At 41.9% G+C, this 15825-nt stretch overlaps 1 protein-coding gene across 2 annotated transcripts in view; it reads right to left on the bottom strand.

Annotated features, from left to right (window-relative positions):
• si:dkey-91i10.2 (uncharacterized protein LOC555224 homolog) overlaps nucleotides 1-12515 on the bottom strand; it is a 59525-nt gene extending 47010 nt beyond the window's left edge. For both annotated transcript variants that reach the window (XM_046403952.1, XM_046403953.1), the window contains exon 1: nucleotides 12168-12515. The gene's annotated coding sequence lies outside the window, so the exon portion shown is untranslated. The remainder of the gene's footprint in view (nucleotides 1-12167) is intronic.
• Nucleotides 12516-15825: the final 3310 nt, after the last annotated feature.

Raw genomic sequence — 15825 nt, 5'->3', positions numbered from 1 at the left:
ATGACCTTCATGCTCTCCAGTCTGCCTTTAAAAACCTGTTTTCTTTTTCAATCCAGCCTTTGCTTTACCCCCCTCCTCACCTCTTAAAGACATAATAAGTAACTCTATATGACTAAAACTGCACTGCACTCGTTCAAAATTGTTTAACTGAGTATGCAACCACATTTTGAGGGTGTATGTACATGCAGCATAAAAGGGCATAATTAACTGTTTCACCTCCAGCAGCAGCATTGCTCAACGTCTCCCAGAGGCAGTTTTTTGTTGCCACAGCTGCCTGTCTCTTAATTACTCCACTGGTAATTAGTAGTTGTCCATAACTGGGATAGGGACTCCCGACTATCATCCACCCACGGTGCCCTTTGCTAATTGTGTTTCTTGGTAAAAGGGGGAGGACAAGCGACACACAGGCAGAAAGACAGACAGACAGATGGATGGACGGATGGACAGTCATGCTGCCTTCGCAGGGCTGTGGAAGCAGCTGTGACTGATGTTCTAAAGGGACACAAGGGGGATGTGTTACAGTTTACCCTGCAACAAGGATGCAAGAACAAAGGAGGTTCTCAGGGGACAATGGGTTCAGTGTAGGAGTTTAGTGCTGATTTGCCTCCTCACACACTCCTCATAATCCTCATTTTCATTTTGATGTGATTTCCAAAATCTTGATTTTTTTTTTTTTCCAACAACCTTAAAATCAGAGACATCTTTTCCAGTGCATCATTTTGGCCACTTCTTTAAAAACTCCATCAGTTATTATTATTTTATAATATTCCTTTTTTATGCATGCGTCATTACTGTGCTTTTGAACCAAGACAGCATTCTTCTCATCAAGACTGAGAGGGCTGAGTGCCTTTTGACTGATGTCAACACCTAAGTTGGAGGGTTTTTCCAGACATTAGTCTAGACTCTGTTCTGCTTTGTACCACTTAAAAAATATTCACATCCCTGCATGTCAAAAAGCTGCAGCCTGAGATGTAAAACCCATTTCTGAGAAGTCAGGCATATAACTGAATCAAGCCAAGATGAAGATTTCACCCTGCGAGGAAGTGGTTATACAAAATGATGCAGATCAGTCATTCCTTTTATATACCCACTTATCCTATGGAAGGTCACGGGGACCTATCCCACCTTAAACTGGAGGACACTATGGACAGGCTATCACACGGCTGCCACAGACAACTGGGCCACTAACCACTGCATCATGCCACCATGCTTGAAAGAATGTCGAGGATTTCAGTGACCCAAGGGAACCTTGAAAACGGGAACTCAAGGTGATCATCATGTGATGCCAAATTCTTATCAAATATAGTTTTATGTTCAGTGCAATCTCACTGTTAAAAATAAAAGCATTTTGTTAATTACATGCATGAAATCACTTATTTCGACATATGATCATCACGATATGATTTTACTCTGTCTAAACACAAGATACAACCAGATAAAACCTGTGTGTTTTTGAGAGCATCTTCTGTTTTTGGTCCAACACACAATACCACCAGATCTGTCTGGTGTACAGTGTCAGGCAACAACATTTCATTAAAATCTTGATATGTTATTAGATAAAAACAAGCACTGAAAGAAAGCCATACAACGATAACATATTGAAGTCTACAGTGTACCAGTAATCACATGAAGTAGTGTCATTTTCCAGGCATTTGTATGCTGTGCAAAAACCATATGACCTCAATCCTTTAATGACCACAGTAATTGGTAAATGTTATTTAATCTTTTACATTCTATTACTCGATCTGAGTAATTGAAAGTCAATGAACTAAAAAAACACCTGACTTCAGCCAATAAGTTAATGGATGATATTTGTACTCTGTCCAGTCAAGCTGATCTGGCTCCAAAACAAAACCAGTACATTATAATTACTGTGGCAATGTACACATTAGCATTAGCCTGCCTCAGGGCCCTTAGTATACCTGCCACACACTTCTGCTGGCTTAGCCTGTCTTATTAAATCCAGTGTTATTGACTCCTGTTTAGCTTTCTGTGTGTGTGTGTGTGTGTGTGTGTGTGTGTGTGTGTGTGTGTGTGTGTGTGTGTGTGTGTGTGTGTGTGTGTGTGTGTGTGTGTGTAGCTTGCGGGAAGCAGTTCCACTTGAACCCTCATCACATCACCTCACTGATTAAGTCCATGTAGAGCTCAGACAGGGAGTAACATAGCAACACTGTGTGGCTGAATATCTACAGACTCTGCAGTGTGGACATCATCAGTTCACACATTAGTTGCCTTTACAGTCTTTACGGGCTATCAGACATTTGACTTTTGTGTTGCAGCCACAGCAACTCATTACTTATGTAACTAAGAATGTAGGAAATACTTCACACACACAAACTAATGCAATGATGAAAAACTGATGAAACCTCATCCAAGATGTTAAACTCCCAGTTTCACAAAAACAACACAGATGACATGCCTTCAGCAGTAGCTACGGGCCTGTCTCCAACTCCCAGATATCCCTGAGATAAAACTGTCTGTCCATGGATGCATGACATTCCTTTGATATGTTAATTTAAAACAACAGAAAGAATGCAAGAAAAGGTCATTCCACCACACTCAAGATGGAAATGGAAAAGACGGTCACACTTTGGGCTTACCAGCAAAACTAATCAATAAATCAACCAAAATATACATGCCAAACATTAAGCAAGCTAAGCAGTTGGCTAAAGTGTTTCAAGGCGCACTTATATGTCCTATGGGGAATGCCTTTGTAAGAGCACCCATGACAATTTGAATGGTTTTCTATTGAATTTGTAGCCTTCGTCTTGAACAACAACAAAAAAAACACATCACCTGTTCTAATCAACTATTTCTGTGAAGCAAGCATCTTTTACAGTATTTTCCATTCCTGGTAAAAAAAAGAAACTGCTTCTAGTGCAAATAACACAATTTTACCGTATTCATTAACATTATCTGATTGCGGTCTGGCAGTCAGCCAGCACTCCCATCAGCCCTAGAGGCATTTCCAGTCATGTCTTGGATGCACCTGCCTGCTGTAGCTCAGTCGTCCCCAATACGTTGCACTAAAGGACTCCCCCGAGAATGTGAGACACTCCAAGGACTCCCCGAGGGAAATAAGAAATAAATAACTGCACTGCCTCAATAGTTCATTTGCTAAATGGCATCACACACAGAGAAAAGAAAATAAAGACAAATACTGTCCTCTTTCTATTGCTGCATGGGTTTAAACTCTCCCATCTTGCATATAAATCACATGGACCAAAAGAAATCTCCTCAGTTGAGTTTGTTTTAAATCAACGTACAGACACCACGGTTATACAGTGCTATGGGACAGCCCGACAGCTGAGGACAGTGCTCAGGACAGGGCTCAGGACAGGGCTCAGGACAGGGCTCAGGACAGGGCTCAGGACAGGGCTCAGGACAGGGCTCAGGACAGTGCTGAGGACAGTGCTCAGGACAGAGTTCAGGACAGTGCTCAGGACAGAGTTCAGGACAGTGCTGAGGACAGTGCTGAGGACAGTGCTCAGGACAGAGTTCAGGACAGAGTTCAGGCTGTTCCCAAAGGTGAGGCCAGTTCATCCCAGCAGCTGTTCCCCTCCTTTGATTCAGGTAATGACGTTAAGTTATTTAGTGTAACTGTTTGAGACAGTGTTTTATAAGTTAATGAAATGGTTTAAAAAGGTTAATAAATAAGTATGAGTTCATAAACAATTTAGAGTATTAAAAATGTGAGTAAAGAGACAGAAAGAGTTCCAATGTGATTTTATTTTGAAATGTACAGACATGATTTGTTGTATGAGGAATTGTGGGTAGAAGGAGAGCCCGCGCTTTGAGAAAAGAGAGTCTGGATATGGCAGCGCATGGTCAGAAAACACAAAAAAGTGACTACACTATGTTCTAGAGGCGCACACGGTAAATATACTTTTGTTTGCCTGTGTATTATTTTGGTTATTTCCACTTGGACTGTATTTTTGTTTGTTAGTTTGAGCGGCATTAGCCTCATTTGGACTTTTATGTTTCAGTTTTCACGGTGTCTCAAGATTGTTTGTCGTCGGAGGAGAATGAGGAGAAAATAAAAAAGATGAATCTTGACATCAGTACGATTCGTGGCCTTTTTCAAGAACGAGTGTAGCTACAGTGAAAACGTAACGCTAACACGGCCAAGAGACATAGAGACGAGAGCTGCAAATGTCCGACACGCGCCGGAAGCAAGACCGCTAGAGCGACGTGTGGCCGGAACGTCCAGGAGCCGACGAGAGAGAGAGAGAGGACGGCATCGTCAACCACCGCGGAACATCGCGACTTCATCACGGCTCGCTGGAGAGAGAGAGAGAGAGAGGACGGCATCGTCAAACACCGGAGCACGGCTTGCTGTAAGGGAGAGGACGGGATCGTCGACCAGCAGGTGCTACGGCTCTTCATATATCCTTACCTGGTTTCAGCTGGTATGGTCTCCAGCCTCAGGCAGACGAGAGCAGCTCTGCAATAATCATTTGATTTGAGAGTATCAACCTGAAAGTGTATAGATATTTAAAGGTTGAAAGAGACTATTAAGCAACAGATGTTTGTGTGAACTGCTAAATGTTTCTGTTTAATATTATATGAATGTTCTGTGTATTTTGACTTAAGAGTTCAACATTTCTGTTTCATCGCTATGTCAGTCCACAGCGAAAATTCACAATGTGGGGGTCTTAGTGAACATGTTGAGTCCCTTGAAGCAGAGTTAGCTAGATTAAATGAACAGTTAAAATCTCAGATTGATGAGGCTGAAATAGAGAGACTAAAGACACTTATTGATGATATCAATGCTAAAATACAAATTCAAAGGGTATCAGTAACAGAGCCAACCTCCAATGTTGAACCCCGTAAATCCTCGCGAGAGAGAAAGTTAACTCCCAAAATGCTGGAGCTAAAACAACAAGAGATCGCTCAAAAGGAGAATAAGTTTGTTATTTTATATGACAAATGGAAGGAGCAAATTAGAGCTGCACGCTCCTCACTCAAAAATGAGTGCTCTGACAAGGATTTGTGTTGTATGATGGATGATGTAGAAGGGCTAGAGGCTCAAGTGAAGGATGCATACGAGAATGTCCGAGCACAGTCTCTGCCTTCCACTGATATCAGACGTAAAATGGATTCATGCACAGCAGTAACTGCAGATGTGATGGTGCTACTGAAAGTGCGGATGAGTGAAGTGGGGCAAGATGACTTCAACGCTAAGGCAGAAAATGCAAGATTGCGCATGATGCTCGACAGAGAGTACGCACAGTCGATATTTAGTGCCTCAGTCCTCGAAGCTTCCATTTGTAGTCGCCAGTCGAGATGCTCATCAGAACAGCAAAGTATCACAGTAAAAAGAGCGGACTGTGCCGCACAACTTGCAGCCAAAAAGGCAGAGATTGAAATGGATGAGGCAATTGCTGCACAAAGGCAAGAACTGAAAAGACTGGAAGATCAGCGAGACCTTCAAGTAATAGCTGCTAAAATGAAAGCTTACTCTGAAGCAGGCTCGGATGAGGTCCCTGGAGTGGGTGTGAGTCACTGTCCTCCTGTGTCTAACAAAATTGAAAGGATAAGAGAGGAACCATTGCATCAAAACAATGAACAATCTAACAACGTAAGCAAAAACATTTCTTTAGCTCAAGCAATACATGACGCAATGGCACTCACCAGACTTCCAGCACCCGAGCCCTCGGTCTTCTCAGGAGACCCACTCAAGTTCATAGAGTGGAGCACCAGTTTCAAAGCACTCATAGAAAGTAGATGCACAAATCCAGCTGACAGATTGTTCTACCTTCAGAAGTACATCAACGGCGAAGCACGGTCAGTGCTGGAAGGAAGCTTCTACAGGAAGGATGAAGAAGCTTACAACCAAGCATGGGAGGCATTGAATGCTCGCTATGGCCATCCCTTTGTAATCCAGTGTGCATATAGAGAAAAACTGAATAACTGGCCAAAGATAAGTTCAAGAGACTCTGTTAAACTCAGACAGTACAGTGACTTCCTGACTGCTTGCAGCAATGCCATGCCACACATTAAAGGTCTTCAGGTATTGAATGATTGTGAAGAAAATCAAAGGATGCTACAAAAACTCCCGGATTGGGTGACATCACGCTGGAATCGACATGTAACAAAACAGCTGCAAGAAACACATGAATATCCCAGTTTCGAAGAGTTTGCCAAGTTTTTGGCTCATGAGGCAGATGTGGCATGTAACCCGGTAACATCCCTGTATGCCTTGAAATCATCTGAAGAAAGGCCTTCCAGAGACATGAAGCGGCCAAAGGCCAATGTATTCATTACAAATACAAAGGAATCAGAAAAATCCAACACAGTGATGAAAACACAAGGCTCTGTGGAGAACAGCACAAGAGAGACAAATGACTCAAAGAGGTTAAACATGCCATTCAGTTCTCCCAGTCCAGTTAAATGCATGTACTGTAAGGAAAGTCACTCCATTCACAAATGCCAGGCACTCACCAATAAGTCACCAGAAGAAAAGAAAAGATTCATACTGGACAGAATTCTGTGTTTTGGTTGTCTTAAGAAAGGACACAATTCAAGGGACTGCAGAAACAAGGCAACCTGTGGCATATGCAAAAAACAGCATCCAACACCGTTGCATGAGCACCGCAGCACTTCTTCAGACGCGTCTCCCCATGCTGTTGTGCAAGCAGAAGAGTCATCTTCACTCTCTTGCTCCATAGACAAAGGTGATGGTGGGAGCACATCCATGATAGTGCCTGTGTGGCTCTCATCAGTCACAACTCCTGAAACAGAGACATTGGTGTATGCTTTGTTAGATACGCAGAGTAGCACTACCTTTGTAGACAAAGAGGTGTGTGAGAAGATGGGGACAGGGTTAGAGCCGGTCAAGCTAAAACTTACCACTATAATGGGAAAAGATTCCATTGTTCAGAGTGACAGGGTTAGTGGTCTTAGAGTCAGAGGGTTTGCTTTAAATAGCTTTGTTAACTTGCCACCTGCATACACCAGAGACTTCATCCCACTTGAACGCACACACATTCCTACACCTGCAACAGCAAAAGGGTGGAAGCACCTGAGTGCTATAGCACACGAAATACCAGAGTTGTTAGACTGTGAAGTTGGACTCTTAATAGGCTATGACTGTTGTAGGGCACTAGCACCACGACATGTTATTACAGGTGGTGATGAAGAGCCATATGCCATTAAGACTGACTTGGGATGGAGTATTGTTGGTAGTTCACCAAAGACTGCTAAGTCCACAGAGGTAACAGGTCTTTGCCATCGTGTGTCCGTCAAAGAGCTTCCATCATTAACACCAGCTGCTGTTCTCAGAGTCCTTGAATCTGATTTCAGAGACACAAATTATGGAGAGAAGACCATATCACAAGATGATATTCAGTTCATGCAGATCATGAACCAGACAATACAGCAGAACTCAGATGGCCACCTGGAAATGCCTCTTCCTTTCAAAACACGTCCACACCTACCAGAAAACAAGCACCTGGCTCTGGTGAGACTGAAGCACCTGAAAGTGAAACTTGAGAGGAATCCCAAATTCAAGGAGGATTATATTAGATTCATGGCAGGTGTCATCGAAGGTGGAGAAGCAGAGAAGGCGGAAGGCTCACCCCCGGACGGAAATGTGTGGTATATACCACATCATGGTGTCTATCACCCAAGAAAACCTGAGAAGATTAGAGTTGTATTTGATTGTTCTGCTAAATATGAGGGTACAGCTCTAAATGATCACTTACTGACAGGACCTGATCTCACAAATGGTTTGTCAGGGGTTCTCTGTAGATTCCGCAAACATCCAGTTGCTATCATTTGTGATGTAGAGAAAATGTTTCATAGATTTCATGTAAGAAGAGAAGACAGAAATTACTTGCGGTTTCTTTGGTGGGAACAGGGGGATACCAACTCAGAGCCAAAAGAATATCGCATGAAGGTTCACCTCTTTGGAGCAGCGTCCTCCCCTGGCTGCGCCAATTATGGGATGAAGTTCCTAGCAAATGAAAATGAAAGGGAGTATCCATCTGCGGCCAACTTCATAAAGAAAAATTTTTATGTTGATGATGGCCTCATCAGTGTGGAGACGGCAGGGAAAGCCCTCCAACTAGTGAAAGAGACACAGGCTGTGTGTGCAAAGGGGAAACTGCATCTCCACAAGTTCGTCTCCAACGACAGGGAAGTCTTGGAGTCAATTCCGGACTGTGAACGAGCCAGTGGAGTTCATGATGTGAATCTCAGCCATGGAGACTTTCCGGTCCAGACTGTGTTGGGAGTGAAATGGAATGTGGACAGTGACACTTTCTCTTTCAGTGTATCCCTAGAGAAAAAACCAGCAACGCGGAGAGGAATTCTTTCAACTGTAGCCTCTGTGTTCGACCCCCTTGGCTTCCTTGCTCCTTTTCTCCTATTGGGAAAGAAAGTGCTACAAGAAATGTGTAAAAGGGGCATAGCATGGGATGAACCACTGCCCAAAGACTTAGAGCCACAGTGGAAAAATTGGCTGAATGATCTGGAGAACCTGCAAAAGCTTCACATCCCAAGATGCTTTGCTCCTGAATCCTTGGGAAACGTTCAGAGAGTCGAGTTGCATCACTTTTCAGATGCAAGTAGCCATGGATATGGTCAATGTTCATACATCCGAGTGGTGAGTGAGGACAAAGTTCATTGTTCTTTAATCATAGGCAAGGCCAGAGTCGCTCCCACAAAGGTTGTAACCATACCAAGACTTGAGTTAACAGCTGCTGTGGTCTCAGCAGCAGTCAGTAGCATGTTAAAAGAGGAGCTGGAACTCAAAATTGATCAGGAATACTTTTGGACTGACTCCAAGATAGTTCTAGGCTACATTGCTAATGAAGCCCGTAGGTTTCACGTTTTTGTCGCAAACAGAGTACAGAGAATCAGAGACTCAACAGATCCAGCCCAGTGGTACTATATTGATACTGACCAAAATCCGGCTGATCATGCCTCCAGAGGCCTCAAAGTGGCAGACTTGATCAACTCCAATTGGTTTACTGGGCCAAAATTCCTCTGGGAGAGAGAAATTGCCACACCAAAAACAAATCCGGAGCTTATGGTAGGAGATCCTGAGATAAAAACGACACAAGCACTGCAAATCAGTGCTGTCAAGGAAGAGAACTTCCTAGACAGATTCAAAAGATTCTCTAAGTGGCATACTGCATTGAATGTTGTAGCTCGAATCCTACGGCTAGCACAAAAGGACAAATTACCAGAGCTCATAACAGTTGAAGAAAGGAGAAAGGCTAGTTTAGTGCTTGTGAGATTAGCACAGAGAGACGCCTTCAAAGAGGAGATACAGAAGCTTAAGCAGGGAAAATTGTCACATAATAATCAGTTGTTTCAGCTTGATCCAGTGCTGCAGGAGGGTGTCCTCAGGGTGGGAGGGAGATTAAAGGCAGCTTCCTTACCTCTTCATCAGAAACACCCAGCCATCTTACCAAAAGATGGTGTCGTCACACGCCTGATCCTGGACTACTGTCATGAAAAAACTCAGCATCAAGGCAGAGGTCAAACCCTCAATGAACTGAGAGCAAATGGCTACTGGATTCATGGTGGCAGTAAAGTTGTGGCAAATCAAATCAAACAGTGTGTCCCATGCAGAAGAGCTCGCAGGCCTACAGAAACACAAAAAATGGCTAACCTACCTGTGAACCGTATTGACCCCTCACCACCGTTCTCATTCTGTGGGATGGACTGCTTTGGACCCTTTCCAACTAAGCAGGGTCGGAAGGAAAGTAAGAGATACGGTCTGATATTCACTTGTTTATCATCAAGAGCCGTTCACATTGAAATGCTTGAGGATCTAACAATGGATGCATTCATAAATGCTTTGCGATGTTTTATAGCTATCCGAGGACCTGTAAGAGAGATCAGATCAGATCAGGGAACAAATTTTGCAGGGGCTAGAAATGAACTCTCAAAAACTCTAAAAGAAATGGACAAAGATAGAGTGGCTGCTTACTTAGCAGAGAAACAGTGTGACCTTGTCATGAATGTACCTGATGCTAGTCACATGGGAGGTGTATGGGAACGACAGATTAGGACAGTGAGAAGTGTCATGACATGGGCCCTCTCAAAGAGTGTTGGGAGGTTGGATGATGCATCCTTGAGAACATTTTTCTATGAAGCCATGTCAATAATAAACAGTCGCCCACTCACTAATGACAGCATCAGTGATCCCAAAGGTGAAGAACCACTTACACCGAACCACTTGCTCACTATGAAGACCTCTGTCCCTCTGCCGCCTCCAGGAAAATTTGAGGCAGAAGATCTGTACGCTAAGAAAAGGTGGCGCAGAGTGCAATATTTGTCTGAACAATTCTGGTGTAGGTGGAAGAAAGAATATTTAGCAAACATCACTCTAAGGCAAAAGTGGCATTCTCCACGACGCAATGTTAAGATTGGAGATGTTGTCATTCTCAGAGAAGAGGGATCTCCTCGCAATGAATGGAGATTGGGAAGAGTGTTAAATGTTTGTACAGATGATGATGGTCTGGTGCGTAAAGCCACTATACAAATAGGTAACAAAAAACTAGGAAAGGAAGGTCAAAGGCTCACTAATCCATCCATCATTGAGCGTCCTATTCATAAACTTGTTGTGTTAGTGGAAAGTAACTAAAGATTTTTCCATAGTTACCAAAACATGTAATATGTACTGAGAGATACAAAACCATTCTCGATCTCAGAGTTCCTTCCTCATACTTGTTTTGTATATTGTTTGAGAAATTACTTGATTTATTCGAGGTTAAAGGTCATCATAAATCATAGTAATTGGTGGGAGTGTAACTGTTTGAGACAGTGTTTTATAAGTTAATGAAATGGTTTAAAAAGGTTAATAAATAAGTATGAGTTCATAAACAATTTAGAGTATTAAAAATGTGAGTAAAGAGACAGAAAGAGTTCCAATGTGATTTTATTTTGAAATGTACAGACATGATTTGTTGTATGAGGAATTGTGGGTAGAAGGAGAGCCCGCGCTTTGAGAAAAGAGAGTCTGGATATGGCAGCGCATGGTCAGAAAACACAAAAAAGTGACTACACTATGTTCTAGAGGCGCACACGGTAAATATACTTTTGTTTGCCTGTGTATTATTTTGGTTATTTCCACTTGGACTGTATTTTTGTTTGTTAGTTTGAGCGGCATTAGCCTCATTTGGACTTTTATGTTTCAGTTTTCACGGTGTCTCAAGATTGTTTGTCGTCGGAGGAGAATGAGGAGAAAATAAAAAAGATGAATCTTGACATCAGTACGATTCGTGGCCTTTTTCAAGAACGAGTGTAGCTACATTTAGCGTGGGTGTCAGACTGTCATTTCTGATGCAGCCTGGGCTCTGCACTACAGAAAACAAACAATTGACTGATTGGTTAAATCTGTGATTAGAGAGGAAATGTAATCATGAGCAATATGGAGTAACAGAAGACGACAAAACGACCCCACCTCAAGTTCCATTTCGTAGCAGTTTAACGCAGCACCAACCTTACGACAAACGTTCTCCCTCTGCTCCTGACTGGCTCACAGCTTTCTCTCACTTCTTATGATCTTTCTCAGTAGACACAGTGTGGAGCTGTAAATGCCCAAAATTAATCTGCTCAGCACTTCAAGGATTTCTCTTAAAATCTGGAAAATCTGGAGCTTCAAAACACAACATATCTCACAGCAAGGCCAACAATAATGGTAATATATACCAATATAGCTACCATCTTCTGCAACTGATATATCTCAATACACCTAAGGTTAATGGATTGTTTATCAGACAACATAAGAAACAGGAAGACTCACTTTAGGTTGACTTAAGCCGTGATGAGCATTTATGTCTTTAAATCGATTACATTGTTTAATCAATGAGGAATCTTAAAACAAAAAAAATAGACTAAAAGCGTGACTGAGAGACTGAGAGAACTATGAGAACATATAAACAACAGAGTTAAACTGTATGGAAATGTGAAAGTAAACGATAGATGCCACAAAAGCAGCTTAAAGACTGCTTAAGTAAACACAGAGCACGTGAAGGTCAGCGTAAATCACTACTGAGGACCATAAACACACAAATACACGAATATCTTCAGGCGCATCACCGCTGATTGATGATGCAACGATACTGGTTGCATCAATGAGGCATCGTTATCCGTCCTTTGGCATTAAAACCACATCACCTGTGTCAGACGTTCTTCTACAGGCTACTTACTCAGAGTTGCTTTCAGGGAGCCTTCACCTCCATCCCTTCAGAGTGAAGTCCCGTTTCCGTGAGGATTCAGCTTCACACAGCAGGTTGAACACTCGCTGCTTCTCCTCAGACTGAAGGATCTGATGTGAGTAACAGACCGGATACAGACCTGGACCCGTGCAGACCGGACGGGAACGGCACTGACATGAAATCACACACACTGAACCAATTATTCTCTCTCCCTCTGCCGCGCTGGTTAGACGGATTTTACCGGAAGATCCCGGATACACGACCTCTTTTCTTTGCGGGGTTCTCCTTGGGAACTGTGCTGCTTTCATGTACTGCTCGTAAAATCAACACTCCCAGTTTCAATTAGTGAGATAAGTCCTCTCTCTTCACGGCGTTGCATCGTAATATCATGGTAGCCTACTGACATGATTCACTCTGTAATAAATATATAAATTATACGTAGATACACGTAGATTAAATGTCTTAACCAGGGTGTTTGGAACGACTAAGTTGTTGATTTGGGTTATGTGTTATTCGAACAAAACCAGTCTATCTTTCATCAAAAGCCACTCTGGGCAGCCTCTGTAGGCATATAAAAAAGCAAAAATTGTCAATTTGATGTTACAAGGACAAAAATGCAGAGTTAAAAACACTACTTTTAAGAACACCACACAAACAAAATACAACTGATCTGACATCTGCAGTTAACACATTTATATAAAACTAAGACTTTCGCTGCAGTATTTACCTTCGTGTTGCGTGTCAGGATTATTCACAGTGCAGGGACAGTAAGTCATATATCTCCAGAGACCAGATGATCGACTTAATCATAAAGGATAGTTCTACATGTAAATATATATATTTTTAACGTGATCTAATTTCCTTCATAATATTTCCTCGATTTCAAACGACATTTATGAAATAGACCAGGAAATGTACAATAGTGTGTTAAGTTATATGCACACTCACGCAGTTCACGCAAAGTTTACAAACTGCGCACTTCATTATGTCCGGGTGCGACAGGGTAACCTTTTGTGGCCCTTCCACGCTTTGTTGGTGGCACGTTCATGTGATTATCCAATTTCCGACAGCAGTTTAACGCAGCACTAACCTTACGACAAACGTGCTCACTTTGCTCCTGATTGGCTCAGATGAAAAACGCTGGTGGTGGGCTCACTCAGGCCATATGTCCCTCAAGACTCAAACGGCGGAGATCATGGTGTCTGTCCTTCTCCATTCAGCAAGACCCTGAGCCTCAGTGTCCGCACCAGCAGCTGCTGGCTCCTTTTCCTTGCAACACCATGTGACCAATAGAGAATTTTAATAGATAGAGTCAGATTCAATACCAAGGGGAACTAGCTGTATACAATTATTCTGCACAAATCGGGAAGCAAGTGAGTTTAAGTATGAAACAAAGTAGAACATTTTTTTAAAAAAAAAAAGCTGTTATAAAAGAGAGAGTCTGAGAAGCAGAACCATATGTTTAACTCTAATATGTGTTGACTAGACTGTAACCTTATACCATTGTCATGATAACAATAATCATGAAGATAATAAGACCAACCAAGAATGCTTGTAATGTCACACAACCCAATATAACAGTCTTTTCACAAACTGAAATGTGCAAAACAGATCAGCTTTATTAGTCTCAGTGTATGGTGTTGCATTGGACTGCTTAGACTGTAAAATCACAAATAATACTGAATTAAGATGATTGTAAAGACTTGAGTTTTCAAAATATGCCTAAATAAAAAGTAAAGGCTTTGTCCAAGAGCGATAAGAAGTGGTTTCAAGTCAGCTTTAAAGGATAGATGCACTATAGACCAATTTGCATATTGTATATCTACAGTTTCTTTCACCACATTATGTGTTGCAATGTTAACTCCATTGAGAGTAAGCTTGTATTACCATTTGAAAAAAAAACAAAACGTTTTGTTAAAAACAAAATTTAGGATGCATTTGAATATCAAACCAACACACAGCATTGTGGATCTGTAAGTTGCTGTGTCTCGAAGCCCATGAAGGCTGGGTAGCCTACAAGACACAATGCCAAAAACTTTATTCATTCATTCCATAACATTGTTGGCCTGTGTCTGTAGTGTGGTTGTAAGGATGCACTCTTCAGAAGTAGCCGCCTACTGTGGCTGAGGGTAGACTAAGCAGACTTTCTCTCTGCAGACTGGGGTTGTCATCTCTTTCTTCACCAGTTTATAACCTGGGAACTCCCTACTGTGGCTCTATCACAGTACTGTGAACCTGAGGATAGTTGCTTGGAAACAGTAAACCTTACCTCCCGCTGTCCAAGGGCAACCACAGTAACCGATATCACCAGAGGACAGTCACTGTTTACCTCCATCCATGGGAACGGACCCCTGCTGGTTTCTTTTCAGGAGGGATTCAGTGAAACAAGATTCCTGTCTGTTTGTAATCTTTTTCAACACAGCACTGGCTTCCTTAAAAAGATCAAACTTTCTGAGATATTCCTGCAATTTTACATGCTGAATTTTCTCGCAGGTGATGAACCTTACTCTGATTCTTACAAGCTAGAGGGCCAAGGTTACAAAGCTGGATAATTTAGAGCCCCAGAGTCTGCCCTTTACTCTCTCTCTCTTTTTAATTCCCATATCAGACCCATCTTCCAAAACACTTTTCTTCCATGCCTGACTATTTGCCCGTTCACAAACACACCATGTGAGTAAGTGGACACGAGGAATATGTTGCAAACTGGTGATAATACACTTGTGTAACCTCGACATACCGCTTTGTCTTAGATGTTGATCCCTTAATGTTTTGAGGCAGCGGAGCATATGGCCTCACCAAAGTGTAGACAGGGCAGGAATTTAAAGCTTAGGAATCATTAACAGTTTAAAGAAAGGAAAAGAGATTATTTTCACTGCCCCACCGCTCATGGAGTTCAGGGCCCCCGCAGGCAGCCTGTAGAGCTTGGAAATGCAGTCAGTAAGTGTTACTGCAGCAGTTCATTAGTCTCTCACTTGACAGACCTTCAGGACCTCCACGCTGTGTTTGAGCTATTCTAGCTAATTCAGTAATTAGGTTTACAGCTCAGTGGCACTGCTGTGTATAACTTTCAGAGTTATTTCTGGTTCTAGTTGAATTTTTTTTAAAATAACATTACTTGTTGCTGATTTTTTTTCCCCCTCGTTTATTTCTGTGCAAATCACAAATTCAGGTTAAACTTTGAACACACTGCCAGAGCTTATATGAACAACAGGCACAAAAGGCACTCTCCTGCTACACTGACAATGAGCCTGTAAGAGCAAATAGGCTTCTGCATATTTTTGGATTTGACTGATGTGCTTGCTTTCAGAACATCATTTATTTTTTTTTCTATTTTGTGCTTTACATGTTGATTTGCTTTCTGAAAAGAAAAAAAAAACAAAATAAAAACATTAAGCCTTCCTTGAATCTTGCATTCTGTTTTAAACTATGGGGTCTGTTTTAAGTAGTGTTAGGATATGCGTGGATACATGGCCAGTGGCGGACAATTGCATATATCATACACAAAAAATCAAAATAATATATTTTCAATTTAGCATCCACATTACTTGCCCACATAACACTATGATATCATTATACATCAGTCTATGTTGTGTGAATAAAATAAAAAAAAGTGTGTTCATTTATTCGTCTTGTCTTTTAAAATTCAGAT

This window comes from Scatophagus argus, chromosome 11 (assembly GCF_020382885.2).
Source record: "Scatophagus argus isolate fScaArg1 chromosome 11, fScaArg1.pri, whole genome shotgun sequence".
Taxonomy (NCBI): Eukaryota; Metazoa; Chordata; class Actinopteri; family Scatophagidae; genus Scatophagus; species Scatophagus argus.
The sequence above is the reverse complement of the archived record's forward strand: the minus strand, read 5'-3'. Positions and strand labels throughout refer to the sequence as shown.